The sequence below is a fragment of the Lactuca sativa genome, chromosome 3, assembly GCF_002870075.4.
Source record: "Lactuca sativa cultivar Salinas chromosome 3, Lsat_Salinas_v11, whole genome shotgun sequence".
Taxonomy (NCBI): domain Eukaryota; kingdom Viridiplantae; phylum Streptophyta; class Magnoliopsida; order Asterales; family Asteraceae; genus Lactuca; species Lactuca sativa.
Window position 1 is genome coordinate 10,009,143 of NC_056625.2, and position 19,016 is coordinate 10,028,158.

A 19,016-nucleotide genomic window follows, 5' to 3' on the forward strand; every position below is an offset into this window, starting at 1 on the left:
TTGAAACAATGGTTTTGTAAAAAATTATGGTTTTGGGTTGTTTTTGAAAATTTAAAATTTATTGTGATTTTTGGATGTTACATGTACATTAGACCGAGATTTGCCCATTGACATTGCAAGGAAAGACATGATTTAGCCCATAGCATTCACTTAGAGTTAAAGCAGACCCGTTATTTCATGTATGATTGTTACATATGTTCATGTGAATATGAGATGTGGATGGTTGGCGTTAGAGTCGAACACTTTGTGTGGATGTATTGTATGTATGATGGAATGTGTGGTATAGTGGGGAATTCACTAAACTTTATTCTACAGTTGTGGATTAAACATTTTGCAGGTCATTCGTGAGAAGAGCTCAGCGAGACTGTATACACTCATCAAAGATGTTCGTTTCCGCAATTTTGTTAATTTATCTCTGATAATGTATGGTTTCAATCAAACAAATGTTACTCAATGGTTTTTGAAGCAAGGGTTTAATTGGTTGTTTTAATTTAAAATTGAAAAATATCTTTGAAATTTTGGGACGTTACATTTAAATATTGTTTTAATTTGTTAAAACTGAATATTTAAACTAGGAGATTAAATGTGTCTAAGAAATTTAAAATTATAAATAATTGATTTAAAATTAAGTAATTAAAAGTTAATGATAGATAATATGTTTAAATCATGTATTTTTAAATTGTTTAAAATACACCTTACAATAATTATACATTTTATATGTAAAACTAAAAGATAAAATAAATCGTTCGTCGAATCAAGAATATGTCTCATTAATGAAACCATGTTATAAGAGAGGTATAAAGAAAAGGGTCTATAAAATGACCATTGAATGAGTGTCATTTTCACTCACCGCTTCTTTATGTGGTTGATTGTTGTTAGCCGAAAGAGTTTGATAGGGTGATTTCTCGTTAAAAGCATAATATATAAAGTACTAAAACAAAATTCCCGTCTTGGTTATATTAGGAAATGTGAATAGTTGCTAACCTATGAAAAATTGTAACGCCCATAGATCCGGGCTAGTCAATTTAGAGATAATAGAGGTCGAAAAAGACTTTTCAACAAAATATTATTTAGAATAAATAATCTTAACCAAGTTGTAGAATATGTTTCAAGGGTTCCGTACATATAAAGAACGCCGAAATCCGAGTTATAACGAAGAAGTTATGGTCCGTCGAAGTTTTACGGCAAAACCGGCACGACACCGGGAAGCGTAAATATTAAATTTACGATGGAGCGACTTTTAGCCTTAGAAATCTAAACAAAAATTTTAGTATATGTTAAACCGAGAGCAAACAAAAACAGAACGCCCAAATCTGACTTCGTATGACGAAGTTATGAATTTTCTAAGATTTGGCTTAGCAGTGCACGGCCCGAAACTCGATTTTTAGTTCGAGCGGTTTTTGGCTTACGCGACCTAAATGAGAGTTGAAGATCTCACTAATATGAACTCAACGATAAAAATACATACGAAAACGGAGTCCGTATGAAGGAGTTACGAATTCTTCGCGGTCATTTAGCAGTCTAAACTCCTCCTACTATTAAATTTGAGATCGGTCGAGAATTAGCCGACGGAGTCTAAATGAAAGTTGTAGATCTTGATTTTACCTACGCGTTGAAAAAGAACATCGAAAATGGAGCTCGTATGCGAGAGTTATGATTTTTCTAAGTTTGAAGGCTGATACGCGATAGGGGGTGACGTGGCACCATTAGAATTGGAAACATGGCACCACCAGAAGGCTGCCACATGCCCCAACTCGGCGAGTAGGTCCTCCTACTCGGCGAGTCCATCAGGAATTCAGCCTATAATAGATGTGCCGGGTTCCATTCATTCTCACATCTTTCCTCTTCCACTTTCTCTCTCTAAACTCTCTCTCTAGCTCCCCTTAATCCCCCTAAAGTCTAGGTAAACCCCCTAGAACCCGAAGGAAGCCCCGAGGCTACTGGAGTCCCAAGAAAAGAGCCTTTCAGCTCGGGAACACTGCTCCAGCGAAGCCCGGTTTTCAAGAAAACCTGCTGTAAGTGAGCTGTACCTATCCTATCGTTAGTGTAGCTTATGTTTCAATATAGTATTGTTATTAGGACCTTATAAGGAGTATTTGAGCTATTATTATGGGTTATTTAAGTATTGTTTAACGCTAATATAATAGTAATAATAGCTAGACTATTAAATTGGTCTCGTCAAGCGTTAGACTAAACTTTAGTGGTAATGATACTAGATTTCGTCTAGGGATAATTGTTTTAAGAGTAACGGAGTGTTGTCCGAGTGCCGACTCACCACCTTATCAAGTGAGTGCATAGTCCCTTTCATCTTACACATAGATATGAAGTATTTTAATATAAATTACGTGCTATGTGTGCATATTGTCTGAATACTTGTTGTCTATGTTGGTGAAAGATTTGTATACATGTTTTAAATGATTTAAACTATATATTTATTTTTATATCTACAAATATGTTGGGATAAAACATGGATAGATGAAATAGTTGATGTGTGATAAAATATAGCTGATGATAATTAGGTGAGGATAGATAGGTGATGATGAATCGGTGATGTAGGATGAAAAATACTATAACCTTGTCTGGCAATTTGGAGATGTAGTCATCTACCAGGGTATAAATGGCGACCACGGACTATTATAGACAACCCCGTGGAAACACCAGCAGGCTTATAACCTGTAGGTGATGAATTACGAGTTCAGGCGATGTTGTAACTACGTATTCATGCGATGATACCCTAACCCCTTACTATGAATTACGTATTCATGCGATGATACCCTAACCCCTTACTATGAATTACGTGTTGAAAAAATAACGTCGAAAATGAAGCTCGTATGCGAGAGTTATAATTTTTCTAAGTTTGAAGGCTGATACGCGATAGGGGGTGACGTGGCACCATCAGAATTGGAAACATGGCACCACCAGAAGGCTGCCACATGCCCCAACTCGGCAAGTAGGTCCTCCTACTCGGCGATTCATCAGGAATTCAGCCTATAATAGATGTGTCGGGTTCCATTCATTCTCACATCTTTCCTCTTCCACTTTCTCTCTCTAAACTCTCTCTCTAGCTCCCCTTAAGCCCCTTAAAGTCTAGGTAAACCCCCTAGAACCCGAAGGAAGCCCCAAGACTCCCGGAGTCTCGAGAAAAGAGCCTTTCGGCTCGGTAACACTGCTCCAGTGAAGCCCGGTTTTTGAGAGAACCCGCTGTAAGTGAGCTGTACCTATCCTATCGTTAGTGTAGCTTATGTTTCAATATAGTATTGTTATTAGGACCTTATAAGGAGTATTTGAGCTATTATTATGGGTTATGTAAGTATTGTTTAACGCTTATATAATAGTAATAATAGCTAGACTATTAAATTGGTCTCGTCAAGCGTTAGACTAAACTTTAGTGGTAATGATACTAGATTTCGTCTAGGGATAATTGTTTTAAGAGTAACGGAGTGTTGTCCGAGTGCCGACTCACCACCTTATCAAGTGAGTGCATAGTCCCTTTCATCTTACACATAGATATGAAGTATTTTAATATAAATTACGTGCTATGTGTGCATATTGTCTGAATACTTGTTGTCTATGTTGGTGAAAGATTTGTATACATGTTTTAAATGATTTAAACTATATATTTATTTTTATATCTACAAATATGTTGGGATAAAACATGGATAGATGAAATAGTTGATGTGTGATAAAATATAGCTGATGATAATTAGGTGAGGATAGATAGGTGATGATGAATCGGTGATGTAGGATGAAAAATACTATAACCTTGTCTGGCAATTTGGAGATGTAGTCATCTACCAGGGTATAAATGGCGACCACGGACTATTATAGACAACCCCGTGGAAACACCAGCAGGCTTATAACCTGTAGGTGATGAATTACGAGTTCAGGCGATGTTGTAACTACGTATTCATGCGATGATACCCTAACCCCTTACTATGAATTACGTATTCATGCGATGACACCCTAACCCCTTACTATGAATTACGTGTTGAAAAAATAACGTCGAAAATGAAGCTCGTATGCGAGAGTTATAATTTTTCTAAGTTTGAAGGCTGATACGCGATAGGGGGTGACGTGGCACCATCAGAATTGGAAACATGGCACCACCAGAAGGCTGCCACATGCCCAACTCGGCAAGTAGGTCCTCCTACTCGGCGATTCATCAGGAATTCAGCCTATAATAGATGTGTCGGGTTCCATTCATTCTCACATCTTTCCTCTTCCACTTTCTCTCTCTAAACTCTCTCTCTAGCTCCCCTTAAGCCCCCTAAAGTCTAGGTAAACCCCCTAGCACCCAAAGGAAGCCCCAAGACTCCCGGAGTCTCGAGAAAAGAGCCTTTCGGCTCGGTAACACTGCTCCAGTGAAGCCCGGTTTTCGAGAGAACCCGCTGTAAGTGAGCTGTACCTATCCTATCGTTAGTGTAGCTTATGTTTCAATATAGTATTGTTATTAGGACCTTATAAGGAGTATTTGAGCTATTATTATGGGTTATGTAAGTATTGTTTAACGCTTATATAATAGTAATAATAGCTAGACTATTAAATTGGTCTCGTCAAGCGTTAGACTAAACTTTAGTGGTAATGATACTAGATTTCGTCTAGGGATAATTGTTTTAAGAGTAACGGAGTGTTGTCCGAGTGCCGACTCACCACCTTATCAAGTGAGTGCATAGTCCCTTTCATCTTACACATAGATATGAAGTATTTTAATATAAATTACATGCTATGTGTGCATATTGTCTGAATACTTGTTGTCTATGTTGGTGAAAGATTTGTATACATGTTTTAAATGATTTAAACTATATATTTATTTTTATATCTACAAATATGTTGGGATAAAACATGGATAGATGAAATAGTTGATGTGTGATAAAATATAGCTGATGATAATTAGGTGAGGATAGATAGGTGATGATGAATCGGTGATGTAGGATGAAAAATACTATAATCTTGTCCGACAATTTGGAGATGTAGTCATCTACCAGGGTATAAATGGCGACCACGGACTATTATAGACAACCCCGTGGAAACACCAGCAGGCTTATAACCTGTAGGTGATGAATTACGAGTTCAGGCGATGTTGTAACTACGTATTCATGCGATGACACCCTAACCCCTTACTATGAATTACGAGTTCAGGCGATGTTGTAACTACGTATTCATGCGATGATACTCTAACCCCTTACTATGAATTACGAGTTCAGACGATGTTGTAATTACGTATTCATGCGATGATACCCTAACCCTTATTGGGCAAGTATTGAGGGAGTAATCCCTGAATCAATACTGTCTATGCGATGTAGGTGATGATTGTAACACCGTGGTTTTCAAAGCAAAATTTTTCATTTAAATAATCAATTTAATATTAAAACACTTGTTTAAAGTCTTATTCATATTCGAATTACAAAACATAGTTCCATTTTCATTTGAATAGACAACCAGGATCCTCCAAAAATACAATTCTTTCCTCGGTGTGTACAATCGAGCCGATGCCATTCCGCGTTACTGAAAGAACCTGAAACAACATAACATAAATACTGTAAGCACGAAGCTTAGTGAGTTCCCCAATATACACTTACGCACATACGCCTTTCCAGGCCCTGACCTTCCGGTCCTCAATACAACGCCTTCCGGCCCATAACATAATCGCCTCCCGGCCCATAACATATTGCCTTCCGGCCCACATATCATACATAGCACATATAACAAATAACTTACCACATATAGCATACATATCACATATCATATCCGACCTTCCGGTCACAAAGTCAAACCCTTCCGGGTACAGTATAGTGAGAAGACTCACCTCGCGGACACTGGAAGATAGTAACTCCTGAAATCTCTTGCACTTGATCCTCCGAGCTACAAGCTCCCTGTCTCATCATATATCTCTTTTTAATACTTCTATCTTCCACGTTAACTGACCCTAAAACGTTACACACAGGTCAACTCTGGTCAACGGCCATCTTGACTGGACTCGGCGAGTACCCTGGCGACTCGGCGAGTCTAGTCGTCCTCACCAATTCCTGCATGATCCCTTTCTACTCGTCGAGTATCCCTCTTGACTCGACGAGGTCCTCGTGGAAGAATCGCGGGGCCACCCCGACTCTACTCGCCGAGCCTGAAGAACAAACTCGGCGAGTCCCAGTAAATCTTCAAGCTACTCGCCGAGTCTGATCATCCGACTCGGCGAGTCTACGCCATGCAGTCGATCGAACTGCTTCCTGAGATACATATATTCTCGAATATACAAACATGGGACCTTCTGGACCTCTAAGGGTCCTAATACAAGGTTATAAACGTTGAATAACAACACAACAATCCATCTAGACTCCAAATGGGTTCCATAAACCCTAAATCTATATACACATCAATCACAGGAGAATGTAATCTGAATTATTACCTGAATGATGTTCCTTCCATGTCCCCAAACTTCAGAACTCGAACTCCCTGCAGTTCCTTTTGCTAAAACCCTTCTCTTCCTTGCACAACAATTCCTTCAAGGTCACCAATGGCCTTCAAGCTTGCTCTAGCCGCCCCAGTCGCCTAGGGTTCTTCCTAATCGATCCAAAGTCGTGAAATGACGGCATAATAACCCTTATATACGACCCAATACTGAACGGCTAGGGTTTCCGCTGAACAGCGTCGACTCGCCGAGTCCATATCTGGACTCGTCGAGTCCAGTCGTGAACCCGCGACCAAACCTGCGACCCTACTCGGCGAGTCTGGATCCAACTCGTCGAGTCTCCCCTTTAAAACACCCCCAAAATGCAACTTAACAATACTTGAGATTTTGGGCTGTTACAATTCTCCCCCACTAGAATTAGACTTCGCCCTCGAAGTCTCACTCTGAAAATAGCTCTGGCTGCTGCTCCCGCATCTCACGTTTCGGCTTCCCTAGACACTACCGATCTCTCCCGAGGCCGCTACTGAACCAATACCAGAGGTACCTCCTTGTTCCTCAGAACCTTGATCTTCCGACCTCCGACGGCCACTAGCCTCTCGACGTAACACAGGCTCGCATCCACCTAATCGTTCTCTAGTAGAACCACTGCTGACTCATTCGCTATACACCTCTTCAATTGCGACACATACCAGTGTCATGGATCCGTCCCAATTCCGTTGACAGGTCCAAACGATAGTCCACCCTTCCTACCTTCGCACCTTCACGAAAAGACCCAACATACCGGGGCCCCCCATTTACCCCTCTTCCTAAATCGAAACACCCCGTCAGAAATACGAAGTCGCCGACCTGAATCACATGCTCGCAGCGGCGTCTGCCTGCATAACTTTCCTGTTAACTCTAGACGATCACTAACTCTCTTTAACCTGCTGAGTCTGCTTTGTCAACTAAAGTACGAACTCTGAACTGCTCATCACTCTCTGTAATCGGAAATTACCCAAGATGCACTCTGCTCCAAATCTCAACGATCACTCAACCCATAAGGGTTAGGAAACCCTGAACCACCGGATCCCCGATCCAAAGCCCACTTTGCCCATTCCGGACCGACTGAGAGATCCATTCTCCCTCTCAGATCAACTCTCACAAGTTCCCTCTTGCCATCACATACACATACTGAACTAGTCCCAACACTCGCAGGTTGAAAAACCCGATTCACTGATGATATCCTCGAACATCTCCCAAGACGAACCACTAATATCCGTCCTACACCCTGATCAGAATCACACTGAGAACTCAAGATTCTCTATTCCCTTGCATCCTTTCTGAGTCTCGTCAGTCATCCCAACCCGGATGGGTTCCTACTTCACTGCCGCAAACACGATGCTCGAAACCATACTTGAAATACTCTAACCATAATTCTGCTCTGCAGCTTTCACTTTCGTGAACTTGCACCCCTTCGGAGTTACACACCTTCCTCTTTTCCTTTTTCCAAGGAACCCTCTTGGCCATAATGCCACTCCAACCGGTGCCACGGTGCTCGCCCCAAGCGACACCACCCTTTTTGCGTAACCGCTATCCACATACTCTGGTTCTCATTGCAGGGGCTCTCAATCTCATGCACTCTCTCCACTCATCAAGATCACTGCCTCAGCTAAACAAAATCACCAATCCCGGGGCCCGACCTTCCAATGTAATCACATTGCACATACACCATCCGTAATCCCAAACTGATCCAGCAATACCAACAGAGTCTCCAGCATGACTGGACCGACTCTCATAACACATACCAGCCACTCGAGGCTATATCTCTGTGGGTCCGTACACCCAACTCTGCGAACCCTCAGGTTCTAACTCTGGAACCTTCCGGTGCCAGCTCTAGAAACATGCACAACATAATCCCGTGGGATTAATGCAGTACAACCCATCACGTACCTCAAACATACCAATACTCTGATCACATAACCCCGGTTACTTACTCAAGCTTGATCCCGACCTTCTCTCAGGCCTCCACAATCGAATGCCCTAGGTCTGTACCCCGCCCCGCATACCCGACACTCGCTCTCGTCGGCCCATACTCTGCGCTGACAAACATTGCTGAATCCCAACAGCTAGTCACCCTCACATACTCATCGATCTCCCGGAGAATTTTCTAATTCTCCCCTACTAAAACACTGACTGACTGCCACCGATCGTCATTAACGACCTTACAGAACAATCCTGTACAAAGAGAACAATTACACACTGACTGCTTCCCACAAGCACAAGCAACCCTCAGCAAAACACACCTCCTCCCAGATCAACCCACTCACAAGAATCTAGTCCTTCAATCATCCACTCCACGACTGTAGATGCTACCCGACAATCAACCCAGTGCCGCATCTCCCCTAACAACCCCCACGAACGATAACCAAAGGAATCCTCGACAATAACCCGTAACCAAACTCACAATCTGCCCAAAGGATGAACACCACATCGAAAACCGCACAAGACTACTGACACTAAAACACCAATTATAACCATACCCAACCATCCGGGAATAACGTATGCCAAAGCGAAAACCTGAAGCACCAATCCATAACCATGCCAGACCCGCGAAACAACGGATACCGCATCGAAATCATACAAGATACCAGCACCAACAATACGCCAAATCAATGCAATACAATTAAGACATCATGAAAGCATCATACCCGCAGCTGCCTCCGGCACTGCTCCGTCTCCCTCTGTCGCACGCAGATAAACACAACCCTAAGCCCTCTGGGGCTCCGCTCCATCCTGTCCTCCTCAAATCCCGAATTGGCACTGACTGCCAACAATCCCGTGCACAGTGCCCCTCCTTTCCACACTTGCGGCATGCACCACCGGACCCGCAAGCTCCGATGTAACCCCTTTTTTACTCGACCATCGACACCTATGGTCTCATGATTTCCTACTGCATCTCTATACTCCACTTATTACTACTCCTGACAATTCTTGCTTTCTTACATACTGCACCCGGTTCTCCCCCACTAAGGTTCGAACCAACAGCAATTAGTATACAATCAACCCACGACTACCTTTCACCAGCGAAATCGTACCTGCCCCAGCAAAGTGCTGTGCAACACCCGATAGTCCCTCCCCTTATGGAGTCAATCAATCCCCTATACTCTGAACCTCTAGCCAACTCTTCAAGAACTTCTCATCACGGCTGCCTCTAATCGTTCCAAATCCCATACTGATCTAATACTAAGCACCTGCACTGCTCGATAACATATCTGGCTCGTAGAATGCACCGCAGCATCATCGTTTCTCTCATCTCAACTCATCAATCCGTATCCAAAGCCGGATTTGTCCCAAGAACAGGGACTTACTCTCAACATAGACGACAACTCTCCGCACTGCAAAACTCGTCTGAACTCTTCACTGCTACCACTATAACCCAACCTGTTATTCTCAATTAGGTGTGGTGTGGTTCTCGACTACCTCAGCCCCAACTGACTGTCTATTCACGGTAAATCTCTGTCTCGCGGTACACCCGCTACCTGATGCTCTGAGGGAAGTCATTATCGATAACTACCTGCAGGGTGTACTCCCAAATCCAGAACTGAAACACCAGACCTCTCGCGTCTTGCACACGAGCATAAATGACACTACCCACCCAAAAGGTGACCTCTCCTCTGTCGTCTGATTGCTCGACTCAACTGAAATTCTCCCCTGGCTTTGACTCTTACCAAAATACTCTGATAGGCACTCGCCTTTCCCCTCGAGGAACGCCTCTCCGTACTCAATCATGGTCTACCGGCCTGAAACCCATAGCATCCAATCTCTACCTCATCGGTCATAACCGGATAACAAGATAGCCACAAGCATCATCCACTACGAACCATGGTACTCATCCCATGACATCCCTCCTCAACATGCTTCAGTGTATGGTACCTGAACCATAGCACCACTCCTCAATCTGCTCCAATGTATAGCACTCGGACCACAACATCTATCTCAATCTGTTCCGATGTATGGTGCCCGGACCATAACATCACTCTGTATCCGCTCTGATGTATGGTATCCGAACCATAACATCACCCCTCAATCTGTTCCTTAGGACCTTTAGGATGCCCCCTGTATCAAGTATGGGTCCTCTCCTTTCAGTAGTACGGGCCCACACTACCTGCCACATCTACCCATACTTTCCACACGGACCATCCCAGAGTTCCTAAGTAGCTGATAAACCTGCTCTTTCACCCATCTCATCGCGCGTGCTCGCTTTCCAGCGAAATCCTCTACTCTACCAGCGCACTCATCTGGCTAGGTTTACTCCCTAGTCCCTTCCGCTGTCCTCCCACTTCCTTGCTATCAGCTGCTGAAGAGTTCCTAATGATGCCAGCCCTCTACCTCCTGAGTATCGTCATACTCACTTAGTAGCTGACTCCCATCATCGATAACTCCACAAAGCACAAAGCAAGCAGCATTCGAGCATTGAAGCATACATAGGACTCCCCCTCTGTGGTAGCTCCACCTTCTCGGCTCATCCTCGGGAGTACCTCTGCACCCCGTAGCTTTACCCCTTGTGCGTTCTAACTAGATACTCTCGCTCATCACATACACACAAAAGCATAACGCACATATAACAGCAAACCCTAGACTAAGGCATCACAAATCAGGCCACTCTAGTCCTAAGATGTGAAATACCTAGCCTGTCTCTAGCATGCAATAATGTCTCATAAAGTGCATAATAGATATTTCATAATACAAAAGTAAGGGTATTTTGGGAAATCACCGTTTGGCTCTGGCTGATTGTACACACTGCTCTTTCTTGCTTTCTCTTTGAACTCTTATTCACTTTTAGAAAACTATTTATTTGAAAACCTTTTCTTAATTCCTCAGTTTGAGTCCAGACTCACCTGTAGGCGCGTCCGAATCCCTCAAACCAAGGCTCTGATACCAATTGTAACACCGTGGTTTTCAAAGCAAAATTTTTCATTTAAATAATCAATTTAATATTAAAACACTTGTTTAAAGTCTTATTCATATTCGAATTACAAAACATAGTTCCATTTTCATTTGAATAGACAACCAGGATCCTCCAAAAATACAATTCTTTCCTCGGTGTGTACAATCGAGCCGATGCCATTCCGCGTTACTGAAAGAACCTGAAACAACATAACATAAATACTGTAAGCACGAAGCTTAGTGAGTTCCCCAATATACACTTACGCACATACGCCTTTCCAGGCCCTGACCTTCCGGTCCTCAATACAACGCCTTCCGGCCCATAACATAATCGCCTCCCGGCCCATAACATATTGCCTTCCGGCCCACATATCATACATAGCACATATAACAAATAACTTACCACATATAGCATACATATCACATATCATATCCGACCTTCCGGTCACAAAGTCAAACCCTTCCGGGTACAGTATAGTGAGAAGACTCACCTCGCGGACACTGGAAGATAGTAACTCCTGAAATCTCTTGCACTTGATCCTCCGAGCTACAAGCTCCCTGTCTCATCATATATCTCTTTTTAATACTTCTATCTTCCACGTTAACTGACCCTAAAACGTTACACACAGGTCAACTCTGGTCAACGGCCATCTTGACTGGACTCGGCGAGTACCCTGGCGACTCGGCGAGTCTAGTCGTCCTCACCAATTCCTGCATGATCCCTTTCTACTCGTCGAGTATCCCTCTTGACTCGACGAGGTCCTCGTGGAAGAATCGCGGGGCCACCCCGACTCTACTCGCCGAGCCTGAAGAACAAACTCGGCGAGTCCCAGTAAATCTTCAAGCTACTCGCCGAGTCTGATCATCCGACTCGGCGAGTCTACGCCATGCAGTCGATCGAACTGCTTCCTGAGATACATATATTCTCGAATATACAAACATGGGACCTTCTGGACCTCTAAGGGTCCTAATACAAGGTTATAAACGTTGAATAACAACACAACAATCCATCTAGACTCCAAATGGGTTCCATAAACCCTAAATCTATATACACATCAATCACAGGAGAATGTAATCTGAATTATTACCTGAATGATGTTCCTTCCATGTCCCCAAACTTCAGAACTCGAACTCCCTGCAGTTCCTTTTGCTAAAACCCTTCTCTTCCTTGCACAACAATTCCTTCAAGGTCACCAATGGCCTTCAAGCTTGCTCTAGCCGCCCCAGTCGCCTAGGGTTCTTCCTAATCGATCCAAAGTCGTGAAATGACGGCATAATAACCCTTATATACGACCCAATACTGAACGGCTAGGGTTTCCGCTGAACAGCGTCGACTCGCCGAGTCCATATCTGGACTCGTCGAGTCCAGTCGTGAACCCGCGACCAAACCTGCGACCCTACTCGGCGAGTCTGGATCCAACTCGTCGAGTCTCCCCTTTAAAACACCCCCAAAATGCAACTTAACAATACTTGAGATTTTGGGCTGTTACAATGATCCTTAGGGAGAGTCCTTAGGAACAAACATATAAGGAAATGCGATGTAAGGAGATGAGAGGTAAATATGATGTAGGAGACGACCCTTAGGATAAATCCTTAGGGAAGGTACTTAGGAATAAAGAAGATAACGGGGAAGGGTAATTGGGTTAATTGTTTGATGATTAAACATAATAATTATATTATTGTGGGTTGAAAACCCTATGTACTCACCAGGTTTCCCAACTTGACCCACTCAATTTACTTGTATCACAGGTGTTGATATGAAGTCACATTACACTGAGAGATTAAGAAGATATAAATCACTAGTGATAATGAATGTAAGTTTTGTTTATGCTTATGTTTCTGTATTGACCATGACATCCCAAATGTTTTAAAGGAATAAAAATACATTTCTTCGGAAATGCTTTGATAATGAAATTATCATGTTTTTCTAGGAACAAATTCTGCAACGTTTTTATCGAAAGAGATACTCTCATTTTTATAAAGCATAAACAAAAATCGGTCTTTTCTGGCCGTGAAAATGGGGATGTCACAGTTGGTATCAGAGCATTAGTTTAATCGAACTAGGAATATGGATTTATTTCTAGACTTAAACTTAGAATGCTAGGTGATAATTGTGAGGAGTGTGTCTAATAGATTTAGGTAATACACCTGAATAGACACAAGCACTAGCTTATTTTGGGAATGATGCCTAAATTGCTTTTACGTGCTAAATGATTTGTTATGCTTTATGCTATAGTTTGATCGGATCTATGGTCTGTTGGCGACCGAATCTGGAAATTTTATGTGTTCAAATTTCTAAACGTTTAGATACGGTATTAAAACTGGCATGTAACTTTTCGGAGTAATAGGTAGATTTGCACGTCTATCGTAAATAAGATCTTTCCTATCTTAAATTCTCGTCTCGGTACACCGAACGTCTGCTTGGGTGTACAAAACAAGAGGAAGATGACAACATGATCCTAAGAATGTGATGGGTCATGCATCGGTCGTTGCGCCTGCACCCGAACCTATCACAATGGCAGAAGTTTAGGAAGTGATGTGAACCATGATAAAATGAGAAAATAGAGGAAATGAGATGGATTACGATGCTGAATGATACCTACCGGAAGATATCATAAGAGAGGTATCTTGCCTTTAGAATACGTCTGATAAAAGAGTAGTACGTCTATAGAAGTAGGGTACATCTGAATGTACACATTTGATTGGCGGGATGATAGAACGATTGGTGTAATTCCTAAAGTTTTCCTATCATCTGGAATGTCCATCACCAACCGAGTTGAAGCAGAATTGATGATTGAAGATATGCATGGAAGGAGTCCTAGTAGAGTCAAGGGAAATTTTTTATGATTATTTGGACACGCTCGTATGTGTTAAATTGTTTTGTGATTTTAGGACTTGGGGACTGCAAGACAATACTTGGGACGAGTATGAGTAGGTGTGAAAGGTAGTAGATGCATATACTACCGGAAGCACAGGACTCACGCTTGGATCAGGGAAAGTCACAAGATTACCAAGAAGCCAATAATTGATTCTGTTTTATTGGAGCATGTCGTTACCATCGTTTCGGTAATGACTAAGAAGATTGTTGTTATTCCGACCCTAGTGGTCATATCAAATTGAGTCCGACTACGATGAGTATGTTACGTGGTTTAGAGAACCAAGTTCGATGTAACATCTAACTTAAGCTATAGGATTGAAGTAAAAGATAATCGAAGTGATCGGTAGAGGTATTGCGACAGTTGCTTGTAGCTAGAAATGCTACCTTTTAAGATGTGATTAGAACATGAAGGAAGGTATAGTCTGTTCTGGAATTTAACTCTAAAAGACCTAAGTCCAAGCAATACATCATACGATGAGAGGTCATTAGAACATGACCCATCGGTCTATTATGATAATCGAAGGAAGAAACTTATCTCAAGTTTGAAGGAGTCTCCAATAAAGATCGAGATTTGTGACATGAATATCATGACTGAAAGTCTAACATGAGATAGAGAGCGGGTCTAATATCGGGCACCGCCTGTAGTTAGGAAGTCATAGATTTAGATACTCGTTCGAAGAAACATCAAATTTACGGTTATTACTTAGGATGAAGAGATGACGTATGGAGTCATCATGTGAGCCCTGTTTCATTGATGATTCCGGGATGTAATCATCCTAAGGGGGAGATAATTGTAAAGCCCGTAGATCCGGGCTAGTCAATTTAGAGATAATAGGGGTCGAAAACGACTTTTCAACAAAATATTATTTAGAATAAATAATCTTAACCAAGTTGTATAATATGTTTCAAGGGTTTCGTACATATAAAGAACGCCGAAATCCGAGTTATAACGAAGAAGTTATGGCCCGTCGAAGTTTTACGGCAAAACTGGCACGACACCGGGAAGCGTAAATAGTAAATTTACGATGGAGCGACTTTTAGACTTAGAAATCTAAACAAAAGTTGTAGTATATGTTAAACCGAGAGCATACAAAAACAGAACGCCCAAATCTGACTTCGTATGACGAAGTTATGAATTTTCTAAGATTTGGCTTAGCAGTGCACGGCCCGAAACTCGATTTTTAGTTCGAGCGGTTTTTGGCTTACGCGACCTAAATGAGAGTTGAAGATCTCATTAATATGAACTCAACGATAAAAATACATACGAAAACGGAGTCCGTATGAAGGAGTTACGAATTCTTCGCGGTCATTTAGCAGTCTAAACTCCTCCTACTATTAAATTTGAGATCGGTCGAGAATTAGCCGACGGAGTCTAAATGAAAGTTGTAGATCTTGATTTTACCTACGCGTTGAAAAAGAACATCGAAAATGGAGCTCGTATGCGAGAGTTATGATTTTTCTAAGTTTGAAGGCTGATACGCGATAGGGGGTGACGTGGCACCATTAGAATTGGAAACATGGCACCACCAGAAGGCTGCCACATGCCCCAACTCGGCGAGTAGGTCCTCCTACTCGGCGAGTCCATCAGGAATTCAGCCTATAATAGATGTGCCGGGTTCCATTCATTCTCACATCTTTCCTCTTCCACTTTCTCTCTCTAAACTCTCTCTCTAGCTCCCCTTAATCCCCCTAAAGTCTAGGTAAACCCCCTAGCACCCGAAGGAAGCCCCGAGGCTCCTGGAGTCCCGAGAAAAGAGCCTTTCAGCTCGGGAACACTGCTCCAGCGAAGCCCGGTTTTCAAGAAAACCTGCTGTAAGTGAGCTGTACCTATCCTATCTTTAGTATAGCTTATGTTTCAATATAGTATTGTTATTAGGACCTTATAAGGAGCATTTGAGCTATTATTATGGGTTATATAAGTATTGTTTAACGCTTATATAATAGTAATAATATCTAGACTATTAAATTAGTCTCGTCAAGCGTTAGACTAAACTCTAGTGGTAATGATACTAGATTTCGTCAAGGGATAATTGTTCTAAGAGTAACGGAGTGTTGTCCGAGTGCCGAATCACCACCTTATCAAGTGAGTGCATAGTCCCTTTCATCTTACACATAGATATGAAGTATTTTAATATAAATTACGTGCTATGTGTGCATATTGTCTGAATACTTGCTGTCTATGTTGGTGAAAGATTTGTATACATGTTTTAAATGATTTAAACTATATATTTATTTTATATCTACAAATATGTTGGGATAAAACATGGGTAGATGAAATAGTTGATGTGTGATAAAATAAAATGATGAGAAATAGGTGATGATAGGAAGGTGATGATAATTAGGTGAGGATAGATAGGTGATGATGAATCGGTGATGTAGGATGAAAGATACTATAACCTTGTCCGACAATTTGAAGATGTAGTCATCTACCAGGGTATAAATGGCGACCACGGACTATTATAGACAACCCCGTGGAAACACCAGCAGGCTTATAACCTGTAGGTGATGAATTACGAGTTCAGGCGATGTTGTAACTACGTATTCATGCGATGATACCCTAACCCCTTACTATGAATTACGAGTTCAAGCGATGTTGTAACTACGTATTCATGCGATGATACTCTAACCCCTTACTATGAATTACGAGTTCAGACGATGTTGTAATTACGTATTCATGTGATGATACCCTAACCCTTATTGGGCACGTATTGAGGGAGTAATCCCTGAATCAATACTGTCTATGCGATGTAGGTGATGATCCTTAGGGAGAGTCCTTAGGAACAAACATATAAGGAAATGCGATGTAAGGAGATGAGAGGTAAATATGATGTAGGAGACGACCCTTAGGATAAATCCTTAGGGAAGGTACTTAGGAATAAAGAAGATAACGGGGAAGGGTAATTGGGTTAATTGTTTGATGATTAAACATAATAATTATATTATTGTGGGTTGAAAACCCTATGTACTCACCAGGTTTCCCAACTTGACCCACTCAATTTACTTGTATCACAGGTGTTGATATGAAGTCACATTACACTGAGAGATTAAGAAGATATAAATCACTAGTGATAATGAATGTAAGTTTTGTTTATGCTTATGTTTCTGTATTGACCATGACATCCCAAATGTTTTAAAGGAATAAAAATACATTTCTTCGGAAATGCTTTGATAATGAAATTATCATGTTTTTCTGGGAACAAATTTCACAACTTTTTTATTGAAAGAGATACTCTGATTTTTATAAAGCATAAACAAAAATCGGTCTTTTCTGGCGTGAAAATGGGGATGTCACAAAAATGCACATTATTCCTTATTGTCTATTTATGGAACGTGTGTGGTTAACCAACACATAAATTTGAGACGTAAGAAGACAATGATGTGGCACTTGTGGTTATGGTTTGTTGGCGGAACATATGTGGTTAACCGACATGTCAATTAGAGAACCATAACATAATCAAGGGGTCATAGATTTTTGCATGGTTGGTTCACCATCTTATTTGTGAGACCTCGGTAACCCATGTACAAATATATGATGAATCAGAGATTATCATATCATTAAATAATTTGAATGAATCTCGAAATATATAGGAATTTCATAGAGATTGAAATTGATAAATAGTTTTATCTACCTAAAATAAATTCTTGATATGATTTTGGTATACCTCTTCATAAAACGAATTTAAAGTATGTATCCTAGCCTTAATATAAATTGGGTAATTATTTAAGGATTAAATCAACTAACAAAACTGTCATTCTCAATTTAGATGTATGTTCTTGATGGAAATCCTCTCTCACCTCCTCCAGAACCTACCAATTCATACTTCTTCTTAATATTTGTTCTCCAAAGAGAAAAACTCATTGGCGGCACAAACTACCTCGATTGGATGTGTAACCTTAGGATAACCCTAAGGTATGATGATTATGAGTACGTTATGGATAATCCTATTCCCAACATAGATGAGCTCTCTACTGAAGAAGAAAATGTTGCAAACTACAAACACGTTGAAGACTTGAATAAGGTTTCTTGCATCATGATCGCCTCTATGTGCTCAGATCTAAAAAAGACTTTCAAGAACACTTGGGATTATGAGATGAACTTGCAATTGGATGAAATGTTTCAAAAAAGGGCAAGGCAAGAACGATTGAAGTTATGAGATCCTTTACATTATGCAAGCTTATGGAGGGAGGTTCTTTGACAGGAACCTAGCAATGGATTTTGCGCTTGGATCTCTCCTTAGTTCATATGATAATTTCATAATGCCTTATCATTGAATAGTGTGGATAAGACATTGATGGAACTCTACAAACTGCATAAGTTGGATTGAAGTAAGCTTTTCATATGATAATTTCATAATGACTCATCATTTGAATAGTGTGGATAAGACATTGATGGAACTCTACAACCTACTTTAAACTGCATAAGCTGGATTGAAGAAAGCTTTTGATGCAGTAGTTTTGACTATTTTTTGGTGTCTTTGGAATTTTAGAAATTACAATGTCTTTGGAACCAGTATCCCTAGGAAATCCCTTCTTTTTGATGTTGTAGATATGATGCTTTTTTTTTCAATTTCCAATAAATATAGCAAAGTTAAGCTTAGTCGAAGTTCTTGGCTTCATAACCCTGTTTTAACTTCTATTTTGTTGTAATGAGTTGTGTTAGCTTTTTGTTATTTTTTTAATAAAATCTTATTTAGTTCCAAAAAAAATCTTTTTAGTTATCGTGTAATATATATGTATTAATCTTTTGGGGCAATTCATATAACGCCATCAAATGTTGTTAGTGATAGTCTGATACACAAAATCTTG